Source organism: Gorilla gorilla, chromosome 7 (assembly GCF_029281585.2).
Source record: "Gorilla gorilla gorilla isolate KB3781 chromosome 7, NHGRI_mGorGor1-v2.1_pri, whole genome shotgun sequence".
In the NCBI taxonomy this organism is placed as follows: domain Eukaryota; kingdom Metazoa; phylum Chordata; class Mammalia; order Primates; family Hominidae; genus Gorilla; species Gorilla gorilla.
Genome location: NC_073231.2, coordinates 15,845,517 through 15,861,090, shown reverse-complemented (window position 1 = coordinate 15,861,090; position 15,574 = coordinate 15,845,517). Strand labels below are relative to the sequence as shown.

At 43.1% G+C, this 15,574-nt stretch overlaps 1 pseudogene; it reads left to right on the top strand.

The window, feature by feature from the left end:
* Positions 1-9,738: 9,738 nt before the first annotated feature.
* LOC134759063 (small ribosomal subunit protein eS1-like) lies at positions 9,739-13,894 on the top strand (annotated as a pseudogene).
* The last annotated feature ends 1,680 nt before the right edge of the window (positions 13,895-15,574 follow it).

Here is a 15,574-nt window from a genome sequence, read left to right as displayed (position 1 = left end):
TCCTCCTCTCCAAGAGAGGAATACATTTGGACCCAGTATGGGCCTATGTTTGCAAAAGCTCGCAGGTGATTTTCATGCAGCCAGCCTGGCTCTGGCACTGAGTTCTTGGACACTTCTGGAGGCACATTTACTAGTGAGGAAGGTCATTGTGTGCTAAAGGCATGATTCATCTTCCATTCCTTTCTTCCATGAAGCAAGGCGCATGGGTCGACTGAGCTGGGAGAGTCCACGGTGTCAGCCTCCCCCACGCTTCCCTCCCTCCTTATTCCTTGTGTGCTGTACTTCGTCTTGATTTCCTGTACTCTGCACCAAGCCAGGAGATGGTAAGATCTCAAAAAAATCATTTTTTTTTTTTGGAAATGGGATCAAGAAGGTTTTTGTTTGCTTGCTTGTTTGTTTGAGACAGGGTCTGTCGCCCAGGCTGAAGTGCAGTAGCGTGACCTTGGCTCACTGCAGCCTTGACCTTCTGGGCTTAGGTGATCCTCCCACCTCAGCCTCCTGAGTAGCTGGGACTGCAGGTGCACACCACCATGCCTGACTAATTTGTCTATTTTTTGTAGAGATAAGGTTTCACCATGTTGCCTAGGCTGGTCTCAAACTGCTGGACTCAAGCAGTCCTCCATCCACCTCGGCCTCCCAAAGTGCTGAGATTACAGGCATGAGCTGCTGTGCCTGGCCAAGGTTTTTTTTTTTTTTTTTTACTATTATTACGAAAACTTTTAAATAAACATAAAAGTAGAGAGACTAGTTTAATGAGCTATCATATACCCATCACATAGGTTTAAAAACTATTAACATTTGCAATATTTACTCCATTTGTTTTTCTGAAGTATTTAAAAAATAGTTTACAGTAGTTATGTAATTGCATCCTGATATTCACCCCTACGTAATTTACTTTCCCTCTAAAAACATGAGGGCATTGTTTATATGATCATTGTCATACCTAATCAAATTACCAGTAATTCCTTAATATCCTCTAAGATCAAGTTTACATTCAAATGTCTTGTCCTCAAAATGTCATTTGTGATTATTTTTTTCTTTGAGCAAAGATAATAAGATCTCAAGATTTAATGACAGAGATTCCATGTTAGCCCTGATGTCTAAGCTCTTTAGTCCAATGTGGCTTTACTTGAAAGTCTGAGGCTAGGCGTGGTGGCTCACATCTGTAATCCCAGCACTTTGGGTGGCCAAGGTAAGTGGATCATGAGGTCAAGAGATCAAGACCATCCTGACCAACATGGTGAAACCCTGTCTCTATTAAAAATACAAAAATTAGCCAGGTGTGATGGCGGGTGACTATAGTCCCAGCTACTTGGGAGGCTGAGGCAGGAGAATCACTTGAACCTGGGAGGCAGAAGTTGCAGTGAGCTGAGATTGCACCACTGGATGCCAGCCTGGGTGGCAAGAATGAGACTCTGGAAAAAAAAAAAAAAAGTCTTTCACTGTGGTCTCATAATAAAAGGACACTCCATTTCCCATCTGGCCCTTGCTCCTTAATGTTAGCCCCCTCCTGTGGGGAGGAGGGGGTGACTTTCAGCGCAGGTTCAAACATTCCCAGGGCTGGCTCTGATCCCAATAAAGCCCATCGTCATGAATGAATGCTTCTCTTGCAGGTTATTCTAAGTATTGTAAATAGTGCACGTGGAGTGTCCTCATGATGCCTGGGATGGTAGTGAATATTTATAGGTTTCTTTTAGTGCCTTTTTTTTTTTTAGTGCTTTCTATAGTTCCATGTTTCTACAACCCTTAAGAACATGAGAATCATGTGTGTGTGGGTGCTTATTAAATAAACCAGTTTCCTGGAGCTCACTCCCAGTGACTGCCAGTCTGATGATTAGGGGCTCAGCTAGGACCTAGGTTTGCAAAAGCTCCCAGCTGATCTTATGCAGCCAGCCTGGCTCTGGCTCTGGCTCTGGGAGCTGGGTTGGGAACTAGTCTTTGGTGCTATTCTGCTGATACTTCAAGTTGGGCTCTTTGACTCCGTCTTGTATTGTCATCACTTGTATTCAGGTCTGTTCTTCCCCTAGATTGTAAACTCCTTGATGTCTGGGTCATCTCAGCTCATGAGCTGAGCTTTCAGTGGGTGCTCAGTGGAACAGGTGCTGAATGGAGTCAGGCTGTAGGGAGGCCAACGTGTGTTGGTAAGTGAGAGACAAAAATCATTTTAAAAAGAATCTTTTTGCCCTTCAGTTGTGTTTGCCATGAGTTAATGTGATTTACTCTAGTGGAAGCCAGTGCAGCTTAAGTGGAGGTCTTGCCCTGAAATGGAGCCAGGTTATGGATCAGCAGAGCTGCCAAAAGCATTTTGGGGGAAATGTTTCTGTGTCACCCTCAGTAGATTGAACTCAAGTTTTCACTCCCGTTTAACACCACGTGGGGGCCATTCTGACTTCTGCGGAGTGGGTATGATCAGATCTTCTGTAAAAGTGTAAGTGAGGGGGCTGGGCACGGTGGCTTACAACTGTAATCTTAGCACTTGGGAGGCTGAGGTAGGTGGATCACTTGAGGCCGAGAGTTTGAGACAAGCCTGGACGACATGATGAAACCTCATCTCTACTAAAAATACAAAAATTAGCCAGGCATGATGGTGTATGCCTGTAATGCCAGCTACTCAGGAGGCCGAGGCGGGAGAATCACTGGAACCTGGGAGGTAGAGGTTGCAGTGAGCTGAGGTTGCACCACTGCACAGCATTCCAGCCTGGGTGACAGAGCGAGACTCTGTCACAAAAAAAAAAAAAAAAAGTGTATGTGAGGAAACTGGAATTGAGCTTGGGGATGTTGAGGGATGGAGGTACTTCATTTACTGGACAACAAAAACCACAGGATACCAATGCTGGAGGAAGAAGCATCATCCTCAATTTCTACTAACTCAACCACGCATGAGATGGGGACTTGGTGTCCGAGAGAAAAGCTTCTTTTTAGGTCTTCAACCTTGATCAAACCATTTCTGAATTCCTCATACATATATAATCAGGTGCTATGAGTGGTACTGGTTGGATAATCTTTCTGTCGTTTCTGTGCTAGGAAGGAAAATACATGTACAGCCAACTTCCTTGAGGGTTCGTTCTTTTGCATCAGGGTGTCTCAAACTGCTGCCCTTAAAACACCTGTAAGAGAATCATCCAGGCGGCTTGCTCACTCTGCATGCAGGCCCTTTAGAATCAGAGTCAGAATCCCTGGGGCTGGAGCCACAAAATGAAATGACATTTCAACCAGTTTGTCATCATGTGAGAGAGAATACGTGAGTATTTGGATACCTATAATTCAAAGTAGATTCAAAAAGAATGACTTGATTATTTTAAATGTTGTGTTTTTAAAAATTTAATACAGAAAAGGCTGGGCGCGGTGACCCATGCCAGTAATCTTAGCACTTTGGGAAGCCAAGGCGGGTGGATCATTTGAGGTCAGGAGTTCAAGACCAGCCTGGCCAACAAGGTGAAACCCCATCTCTACTAAAAATATAAAAATTAGCCAGGCAGTAGTTGTGCGTGCTTGTAATCCCGGCTACGCGTGAGGCTGAGGCAGGAGAATTGCTTAAGCTTGGGAGGCAGAGATTTGGTGAGCTGAGATCCTCCCACTGCACTCCAATGTGGGTGACGATTGTTTAACCACCACCAAAATGGGTTCTGAATCCAACTGTTAATATGAAGATGACATCCATTGTGGTCTTGTACATTTTGTTGCCTTTCCGGGGTGAAGGACATTGGTGACCATTTGTTTCCTCTGGAACGGTCGATTGGTCATGAACTTCCTGGTCCAGGTAGTCACTGTGTCATTCATGATGGTGGTTGATCCTGAGGTAGTTAGGGAGGAAAATAAACAAGATGTTATATATTTAAAATCACGTTTCAATTTTAGACCTGATTAATTGACTTAATAAAGGGCATTAGCACTTCTACTTCCTACAGTCCCTCCCTTTACTTCTGGAAACTAGTTATTTCTAGGTTGTTTTATGTTGTTAAGGTTGACCACCTTCTCTTTCTGTTCTGCAATCATAGTCCTATCACTAGCCTTTTGTCATGGTCATTCAATTCACAGGTTGCTTATTTTTTAATTTCTTGGCTGACTAAATTTTATTATGAAGACTTTTTTTTTAAAGAGCTCAGAAATACTGTATTCTTAAAGTTCTTCAGCATGTGTCTTTTGCCTATTTTGATTGGGCAATAATTTAGCTGGCTATAAAATTCTTGGATTATACTCTATTTCCCTTAGAAATTATAGGCACCCATCCACTAACATTTCATTGTGCTTTCTTTTTTTTTTTTTTTTTTTTTGAGATGGAGTCTTGCTCTGTCACCCATGCTTGAGTGCAGTGGTGCAATCTCGGCTCACTGCAAGCTCTGCCTCCCGGGTTCACACCATTCTCCTTCCTCAGCCTCCCGAGTAGCTGGGACTACAGGCGCCCGCCTCCATGCCTGGCTAACTTTTTTGTATTTTTAGTAGAGACGGGGTTTCACCGTGTTAGCCAGGATGGCCTCGATCTCCTGACATCGTGATCCACCGGCCTTGGGCTCCCAAAGTGCTGGGATTACAGGTGTGAGCCACTGTATGAGCCCAGCCTCATTGTGCTTTGTACTAACCCCCTTTCCCTGGCCTCTTTCAGCTTGTCTTCTTCTCTCCCAGTAGTTTCTTCATGAAGAGGCCATGTGCTATATTCCATGAGATATTTCACACTCAAAAAAGACTTCTTTTATACTCTTTTGATAATTTGTCTGGGAATCACTGTCTTGATTTATAAGGGAGTTTGTAATAAACACAGTAAAAGAGAAACACAATGTATTTTGAGACATCAGAAAAGGGAGACACCAATTCTATTAATATTTGGGGTTAGCAGGGAAGGCTTAGTTAAGAGGTAACATTTGAACTAAGCCTTGAAATAAGGGAAGGATTTGGCCATGCAGAAATGGCGAGAGAGTACAAGCAAGACATGATGGTTAGTGTTATGTATCGATTTGACTGGGTTGTGGGGTGCAAAGATATTTGGCTACACATTATTCTGGGTGTGTCTCTGAGGTATTCTGGATGAGGATAACATTTAATTGGTAGACTGAATAAAGCAGATTGTCCTCCCCAATATGGGTGAACCTCATCCAATCCATTGAAGGCCTGAACAAAACAAAAAGGTAGAGTCACAGAGAATTTGCCCTTTTTACCTGATTATATTTGAGCTGGGACATCAATCTTCTCCTGACTTTAGATGTGGACTCGAGTTGGAACTATATCATTGGCTGTCCTGGGTCTCCAGCTTGCTGGCTGCAGACTCCAGGACTCCTTAGCCTCCATAACCATGTGAGCCATCCCTTACAACTAATCAGTCTGTCTCTCTCTATGTGTATAGCTCTACCTCTATCTCTCTGCTCTTTCTCTGGAGAACCTAGAATAATACACAAGGTTATATTAGAGAAGAGGATGACCCAAGGAAAAGCATGGAGGCAAAAAAGTGCAAAGAGGGTTTGGGAAGACTGGGGTCCTGATGGGGAGTTTGGATTTCTCTGTGTGTAGCATGGAAAATCCTTGAAAATATTCAAGAGGTGAAAATTCTATTTGTGGAAGAACACCAGGAGTACGTGAAAAGAAAAACACTCACTCCATTTTAACTCCACTGAAGGGGGCATCAACGGGATGCACTGGGGACATGGGTTGGAGGGTAGTTGAGGCCATATCTGGAGGATCTTTACTTCTAGGCTGAGTCTGAAATTATCTTTCTGGGGAGTGGGAAATTACAAATATTTGAGCTCCACTCAAGAGATGGTTTTGCTAACAATGGCAGGGCGACGGTAGTGGTGGAGGTGGTGGTGGTGGTGGGAAACTGGTAGCATGAATTCTAATTGGGCTTTTGTTATTCTAGCCAAGAAAATTGGGGAATGGACTTTCAGTAGAATAATACAGATCTGGGCATCAACTGCATGGAGGAGGTAGTTATAGGTGATGAGATGTCTCAGGGACAAAGTTTGGTAGAAGGAGAAAAGATACTAGGCTGCTACAAAAAGAATTGCTGTTTTTGCCATCACTTTTAACGGCAAAATCCGCAATTACTTTTGCACCAACCTAATAGGATGCAAACTTCGGAGCCATCTGCATCAGAGGGATTGATGAAGATCAACAAAGTTTGGGGACACAGGAAAGGAGCGGGGAGGGTAATGACTTGAGGGCATAGCAGGGATAATCAAGGTTTTTCCTGTTAGCTTGTGGAGACTTAAGCATGATTATATGTTAAACACCTGGCACATACACGGTGCAAAATATTTATGAGTGAAATAACAAGTGAAGGTGGTGAGTCATGGGAGTTCCAAGGGAACGGGTGATAAAGGCAGGTCTCAAATGAGGCACAAGTGGAGAAGGTAGCTTGGGAAAGGAAAAGGATGCTTCTCCTTATAACATGGGAAAGGCAGAGGAAGAGGATCAAGATACAGTGATCTAGGGATGAGCTGGAAGTGAGTTGAGAGAACTCAACTCTGGGCTCTGAAACCCCTAGGGATGGGTTTGGGGGGCTTTGAGATATGGAAGAGGTTTAAAGTCAATTGTTATAGCAAATACGGTTTGGAATTTATTTGTGATGCTTAAAAATATTGCTGAACTGAAGTGAAGTCTACCCTAGAGTTGGATGGTGAGATTATTTAGTGGAACTACCAGATCCATGTTGTGATTCTTTCTAGTATCATTCAGCAGCCCTTGGGCAGTTGCGAGGCAAGTCATCAATGGGGTATGGAGATTTTCCAGGTGGGTGTGGTTGAAGGAAGGGAAGAAAGAGTTTAGGAGCACATTACAAGAAGAAGGTGACTGTAAGGTCCAGGCTGAGCAGGAAGGTAAAGCAAAAAGGAAACATGAGGTTGTGGAGAGAAGTTTAGAGGGATGAGGAGGCAGGAGAGGTGAACAGTTGCAGGATGTAGCTAGAGTGGCGATGTTAGATCTTGGGGCCAGAGAGCTTTACAATGATTATCAAGATAAAAGGGCATTAGAATCAAGCTATAAAGAGCCACTGTTTGATGTTGGGATGTGAGGATGCTGCAGGTGGATGTCTGCACATTGATGGTGAGAACATGGTCACCCTGGCCCTGCTGGGTCTTTGCTAAAGAGACTGTGCTCTGTTCTTGGGGCCGTTTTCATCACCTGATTAGAGCAGTGGTCCCCAAATGGTGTTCTTTGGACCATCTGTATAAAATGTTCATAGGTCAAGGATAAAATGGAAAAACAGAGAAAATGTCACAGAAATGTGCCCATTGTTGAAAGACCACCAGCTGTCCTTTTTGGGGGATTGTTCTTTATTCTAAAAATGTATATATTCTATTCTATTAAAACATTTTTGTATTGGCATTTTTTTTCTCTTTTATGAAATGCCGTGGGGTAGAAATTTATAATGTATCCAATTCTCCTGTCTTCATGTATTGCCCTGTAGTGGGGGAGGGGATGTGGCTAGTACTGGCCAAGAGGCTGGGGGCAGAGGTGCAATGTTAGACTTCTAGCCTGGAGCATTTAATTCTTAGTACAAGACTCTCTAACATTCTTCTCCCTCTGTTCCCTGCTTGGTGATACTCGAGGTATTGCAACCCCCATTAACCTCAGTCTTAGGGCAAGTTTGATGGGAAGCAGAGCACCCCACACCTCCCTGCAGATGAAGCATGAGTGAGAAAAACAACTTCTGATATTCGAAGTTACCAAGATTTAGGAGTTGTTTGTTATTGCAGCAAATCCTCACCTATTCTGACCAATCATGGTGGAATTTGTGTGTGTGTGTGTGTGTGTGTGTGTGTGTGTGTGTGTGTGTGTGTGTGTGTGTGTGAAACTGGTAGTTTAAAAAAGTTCCTTCTTACCCAAAAGAAATAAAAGATAGCAACTTTTTGTTGGTTCTCAAATTAAAAAAATATTTTTACTCATTTATAAAATAGAAAAATCTGAGAATCTGTAGCTTAGAGAACTACAGTGTGGGATGTCTATAAAGACCAGGTTATTTTATCAGCTCCTAACACCCCTTAATAGAAGCTTAGCCAAGACTTGCACTATTTCAGTCTTTCCCATTCCACATTCCATGGACTCTTGAAGAGACATTGATGAAACGGTGCAGCCATGAACCACCCTAACACAATCCTAGTGGCCGAACCCCCCTTTTACTGCAGAATGAGCTTCTTGCTACAGTGATACTGCAACCCCTTAGATATATCCTGTACTAATTATATTAAAACACGACCAATGCTTTTGTTTTGTCGTCCCCCAAATTAAACACCTTAATCATGAGAACCCAGAGAATTGGATTTAGTGTAACTGATTCCAAACTGTCAGTAAGAACATAATTAAGTTATATTTTTCTCCAATTCAAATAAAAGAAAATTGACAATAAAATGCTGATCAATACGTGTAGCTCAGGAGGTAGAGCCTGCTTTGAGATGCAGAAGTGTTTGTTTTTTTTAGATCTATATTCTTGAGTAAAGAAAAAAATCCATCTCTCTTTCCTAGAGGGGAAGACTTTCAGAGCTGGGCTTGGCAACAGACTGACTATCAGAGGCTGAATTAAACAAATAGGTACCTCCCTGGAGTGAATGGTGTGTTTCTCCTCTTTGGGGAACCGTACTTTTATGGTGGAGTTTGCTTTCTGTCTTGATCTCCGGATGTGTGTATCTGTGGGTGGATGTCTGCATGTAAATGGCAGTGTATACCTGTGTGGGTGTGTACAAAATTCCCATGTGAATCTCAGCTTTGTGGGGATCTCCTGTTCTTGAGCCCAGTAGATGCCATTTGAAGAAAAAATCACTTGAAAATGAGACAGAAAGAATGGAAACTAAATCCTAGCTCTAAAGGCACCAGGCTGATTAAAAAAAAAAAAAAACTCTGGATCTTCTTTGTTTTGGACTCTACCTACCTCTAAATGACATTTCTGTTTCCTATGAGATGATTAGAATGAAAAAGATCCTGAGCACGAAAGAGCAGATACTGTGTGATAGTGTGTATGTCAAGGTGTCAGCTGTGACACTGCTGACATTTTGGCTCAGCAATTTCTCTGTTCTATGTGTGGGGGTTCCCTGTGCATTTTAGGATGTTGAGCGGCATCTCTGGATCCCTGGACTCACTGGATGCAGTAACACAACTCCCCCCAAGTAGACACAACCCCCAGTGTCTCCAGATATTCCCTAATGTCCCCAGGGGGCAAAATAGCCCCATCTGAGAACTGTTGCTTTCATAAAGTACAATGTCAGGTGAAATAGGTGGAGGCTGTTTGTAGTCAGGGGTTAGTAGAGATGGAAGAGACCCCAGGAATATCCTGGAAGGGGCTGTAATATTTTGTTTCTTGAATTGGGTGTCAGTAATATGGAGATGTGCAGCCTCTGCCTCCTGGGCTCCAGCAGTCCTCCCACCTCAGCCCTCCCTAGTAGCTGGGACTACAGGCATGTGCCACCACTGTTGCCTAATTTTTTATTTATCTATTTTTTGTAGAGAGGAGTGTCTCACTATGTTGCCCAGGCTGGTCTCAAGCTCCTGGGCTCAAGCAATCTGCTCACCTCGGCCTCCCAAAGTGCTGGGATGACAGGCATGAGCCACTGCGTCTGGCCAGTATGTTCAGTTTGTAAGAAAAGTACTGTGTTGACCTCTTCTATGTGCACATTTCTTTAAGTAATAATTCAATAAAGCATTTAGAAAAATTGGTCATAATAGGAGTAATTTGTAGAGTGATTGGCATGAAAGCTGATCACCTTAATTTGAAATACTCTGAAATGAGCATCAGGGGCCACCAAGAGGACCCTTTCAAGGTGTCATAGCCAAGGAGAGGAGTGTGTTGTGTACATCTCTGCATAAAGGATTTGCTGGTTACATGGAAGGATGAAGCCTCCTTCTGAGGACAGAGGCAGAAAAGCAAGTGGAAGCCCAAAGCATTGAGCTTTCCAAATGGACTTTGCTAAAATCTTGTGGGTGACTCATGCTCTTAACATACACCCATGTACATATTGTCCATATAAACATTAAACAAGGCCCACACTTCAGGGTTTTTTTTTTTCTTTTGTGACAGTCTTGCTTTATTGCCTAGGCTACAGTACAGTGGCATAGTCATGACTCACTGCAACCTCCGCCTCCTGGGTTCAAGCAATGCTTCTGCCTCAGCCACCTGAGTAGCTGGGACTACAGGTGCACAACACCATGCCTGGCTAATTTTTGTATTTTTAGTAGAGACCGGGTTTCACCATGTTGGCCAGGCTGGTCTCAAACTCCTGGCCTCAAGTGATCTGCGCACCTCAGCCTCCTAAAGTGTTGGGATTACAGGTGTGAGCCACTGCACCTGGGCCCACACATAAGGTTTGAGTTGAGATAGAGAAACTCTGGCAGGACTGAGGAATTGGGCCACAGTCTCTGGGAAATATGCACAATTTCTGGAATCTTCTCTACTTCCAGAGTTCCCACTTTCTGTCTCCTGTTTATTCAACAAACTTGTATGGAACCACAGTGTGTCTAGAACTTGCCAGGTGTGGAGGATAAAAAGATGACTGAGATCGGGCATGGTGGCTCATGCCTGTAATCCCAGCACTTTGGGAGGCCAAGGCAGGTGGATCACTTGAGGGCAGGAATTTGAGCACAGCCTAGCCAACATGATGAAACGTCTCTACTAAAAATACAAAAGTTAGCCAGGCATGGTGGCATGCACATGTACTCCCATCTACTTCGGAAGCTGAGGCAGGAGAATCGCTTGAACCCAGGAGGCAGATGTTTCAGTGAGCTTAGATTACACCGCTGCATTCCAGCCTGGGAGACAGAGCAAGATTCCATGTCAAAAAAAAAGATGACTGAAATACAGACTCCCTCAGAGTTGACTCTAACACAAATTAGGTAAGAGCCCAAGGTCTGGCTGGGCAGGCACCTTGATTGGCCTCATCCTGCAGCGTCTACTAGAATGAAGAACACTTTTTTCTTTACCCATGAAAATGTTTTGTGCTTCATACCCACAAGTGCAATTTGTGTTAATTCTGCAAAATTTGTCGCATAACTCTGCCTGTATTTTTAGCATTTTTCCTTTGAGAGATTTCTCAGCACATCATCTTTGGACTGTGTGGAATTGGAAATTTACTTAGAGTCAACAACAAGTGCAGGAAAGTCAGTTCTTAGTCAAGAGTTAGGTTTTCAAAGACAGTGGATAAAATAAAAAATCAAGATTTGACGTACAGTCAAGATTATACGTGCAAATCCCCTCATCATTCATAAAGTTTAGCAGTCAGTCTTACCGTGGCTCACCAGGTCCAAACCATACTTCTTCCTCCACAACTGGAGCAGAGGGTGATTTTTTTTCTGAGCAACTGATGAAGTCATTTAGAGACCATTTGCAGTAGAAGCCACGTGTGCTAGAGACCAATCAATGTGCCCTCATGGCAGCATTTCTGCCTCTCTCCCTCTTTGTTCTTGCCAAGTACCCACAGTTCATTTTCCATAGATTGAAAGAGCCCAAGTTGGGCCTATATCTAGGAGTACAATTGCTGGGTCATTTGGTAACTCTATGTAGAATTGTTTGGGAAGTTGTTAAACTGTTTCTCACAGCGGCTGCACCATTTTAATTCCTACCAGCTGTGTATGAAGGTTCTAATTTCTCTGCATCCTCACCAAAACTTGTTATTTTCTGTTTTTTTTTTTTTTTTTTTTTTTTTTTTTTGAGACAAAGTCTTGCTCTGTTGCCCAGGCTGGAGTGCAGTGGCACAATCTCAGCTCACTGCAACCTCTGCCTCCAGATTCAAGTTACTCTCCTGCCTCAGCCTCCCGAGTAGCTGGGATTATAGGAACCTGCCACCATGGCTGGCTAATTTTTGTATGTTTTTAGTACAGAGAGGGTTTCACCATGTTGGCCAGGCTGGTCTCAAACTCCTGGCCTCAGGTGATCCACCTGCCTCGGTCTCCCAAAGTGCTGGGATTACAGGCATGAGCCACCGCACCAGGCCAATTTTCTCTATCTTCGATTCTAGCCATGCTTATGGGTATGAAGTGGTATCTAATTGTGGTTTTGATTTCTGTTTCCCTGATGATGAATTTCATTGAGCATCTTTTCATGTGCTTATTGGCCACTTGTATGTCTTCCCTGGAGATGTGCAACATTTTCATATTCAAAAATGAAAGCACAGGTCCACACAAAATTTTGTACATGAATAATTACAGTAGCATCACTCCTAATAACCCAAAGAGAGAATTAATCCAAATGCCCATCACCAGATGAAGAGATACACCTATTGTTGTCTACCCACATGGTGGAATATTATTTGATCACAAAAAGGAGGAAAGTACATACGCTACAGCGTGGATGAACCTTCAAAACAGATGAAAGGTCACATTCTACATGATTTCATTCAGATGGAAATCTATAGAAATAGGAAGTCGATTAGTGGTTGCTTAGGGCTGGTAGGGGCATGGGAGGATGGGGGTGTTAGCTAAAGGGTATGAGGTTTCTTTTTGAGGTCATGAAATGTTCTAAAATTGACTGGTAATGTTTGTGTATATCTCTGAATATATTGAAAACCATTGAAATGTAAAAAATACAAAGAAAAAACAGCCCAAGTTGCAATTTTATTCAACACTTGATTGGCTTTAAAAATAGATTCCAGGCTGGGCATAGTGGCTGACACCTGAAATCTCAGTGCTTTGGGAGGCTGTGGTGGGAGGATTGCTTGAGGCCAGGAGTTCCAGGCCAGCCTTGGCAACATGGCAAGACCCTGTCTGTACAAAAAAAAGAAAAAATAAATAACAGCTGGGTGCAGTGGCTCACACCTGTAATCCCAGCACTTTGGGAGGCAGAGGCGGGCAGATCACCTGACATCAGGAGTTCAAGAGCAGCTTGGCCAACATCCTGAAATCCCGTCTCTACCAAAAATATAAAATTTATCGTTTTGGTACTCCGAGCAGCACCATGGCGGTTGTTAAGAACAAGTGCCTTATGAAAGGTGGCAAAAAGGGAGTTGAGAAGAAAGTAGTTGGTCCATTCTCTAAGAAAGATCAGTATGATATGAAAGCACCTGCTATGTTCAATATAAGAACTACTGGAAAGACTTGGTCGCCAGGACCCAAGGAACCCAAATTGCATCTGATGGTCTCAAGGGTCTTCTGTTTAAAGTGAGTCTTGCTGATTTGCAGAATGATGAAGTTGCATTTAGAAAATTCAAGCTGATTACTGAAGATGTTCAGGACAAAAACTGCCTGACTAACTTCTATGGCATGGGTCTTACCTGTGACAAAATATGTTCCATGGTTGAAAAATGTTCAACAATGACTGAAGCTCCTGTTGATGTCAAGACTACCGATGGTTACTTCTTTCATCTGCTTTGTGTTGGTTTTACTAAAAAACACAACAATCAGATACTGAAGACCTCTTATGCTCAGCACCAACAGTCTGCCAAATCCAGAAGAAGATGATGGAAATCATGACCTGAGAGGTGCAGACAAATGACTTGAAAGAAGTGGTCAATAAATTGATTCCAGACAACATTGGAAAAGATATAGAAAAGGTTTGCCAATTTATCCTCTCCATGATGTCTTCATTAGAAAAGTAAAAATGCTGGACAACCCTGGATTTGAAAGGCATGGAGCTTCGTGGTGAAGGTAGTAGTTCTGGAAAACCCACTAGGAATGAGACACATGCTAAGGTTGAATGAGCTGATGGATATGAACCACCAGTCCAAGAATCTGTTTAAAGTTCAGACTTAAAACAGTAGCAAATAAGAAGTCCTATTTGTGAAAAACAAACAAGAAACAACAATGAAAGAGCAAAATTAGGTTGGTGTGGTGGTGCCTGCCTGTAATCCTAGCTACTCAGGAGGCTGAGGCATGAGCATCACTTGAACCCAGGAGACAGAGGTTGCAGTGAGCCAAGATTGCACCATTGCACTCCAGCCTGGGCAACAGAGCGAGACTCTCTCCAAAAGGAAGAAAAAAAAAAGTATCCGGGCTGGTGGCATGCGCCTGTAGTCTCAGCTACTCTGAAGGCTGAGATGGGAGGATGGATTGAGGCCAGGAGTAATTTGAGGCTGCAGTGAACTATGATTGTGACACTGCACTCCAGCCTGGACTGCAGAGCAGGACTTTGTCTCTTGTACATACATACACACACACACACACACACACACACACACACACACACACATACATACATACATACATACATACATACCCAGGTTCTACCTCTGGTGATTCTGACTCAGTAGGGTGGGGTATCCCCTAGGGATCCTGCTGTTCAGCCTGGTCTGGGATCCACTTTTCAATGGGAACTGAGACACTGGCTGTGAGCCTTTTTGTCCTGAGATGTAGAGGTCATGGTGATGCAGGTTCAAGCTTAAGGAGACCTGACTGTGCGTTAGGTATTGTGCTGAACATCATCTCTTACTCTCACAGCAACATCCTTAGAAGGTTAATGATGTGTCCGTGCTCTACAGATGAGGAACTGAGCTTTCATAGGAGTTTAGCTTGTTTAAAACTTATTCTTCCTATTGGAAACTTTGTACCCTTTGACCAGTGTCTCCCATCCCCTCCCTTTCCTTCACCCCAGCCCCTGATAACCACTGTCCTACTCTCTATTTCTGTGAGTTCAACTTCTTTAGATTCCACATATAATAAAATCAAGCAGTATTTGTCTTTCTGCACCTGGCTTATTTCACTTAACACAATGTCTTTCAAGTTCATCTATGTTGTTGAAAATGACAGGATTTCTTTCTTTTTTAAGGGTTAATAGTATTCTGTTGTGTGTATATAGTACATTTGCTTTATCCTTTCATCCACTGATGGACACTTAGGTTGATTCTATATGTTGGGTATTGTGAATAGAGCTGCAGTGAACATAGGAATGTAGGGATCCCTTCGACATATTGATTTTGATTTTTTTTTGGTCTATATCCAGAAGTTGGGTTGCTGGATTATAGGTTTTGAAATCTATAGCACAGCAGCGTGACTATAGCCAATAATAATGTATCTTTCAAAATAACTAAGTGGGTACATTTCAAATGTCGCATCATGAAAATTGTCAGTAAATTAGGGGATGGACGTGTTCATTAGTTTGATCTAATCATCCCACATTGTATACACATATCAAAACATCACATGCATGGGTACAATTATGATTTGTCAATTAAAATAACGTTAGTTAAAAAAATAAGTAACTTGTTCAAAGCCCCAGTTGGGATTGATGGAGCTTGGACATGCACCAAGGCTGTTGCTCTCAGGCCCACAGAGTCCTTTGTCCACGGATGTTGAAGCCCTACCTGAGATTTCTACTGAGATCAGTGTAGGGATTCAATGTCTCAGAATCATCCCATCCTCCAGGGCCCACAAGTCCATGACCGCTGCCTCTACCCCCAACCCTACTGACCTGAAATGTGGCCCCTGTTTCATTTCCAGGAGCATACAACACTTACACCAAGCATTGATGGGTTTTGTTGACTTCATTTGAGATGTGGGGCCGTGGAGAGGGTCCCATGATCCTTGCTTGGTGTTGGCCAACTCATTGACTTCTCTCCTTTGACTTCACCCTTCCCTTTTCTACTCACCTCCTCTGTCATGGATTGCTCTGGGAATTCTGAGCCGTGGTTCCTTTATTTTGCAGATAACCTTCACTCTTCTCTGCAACGAA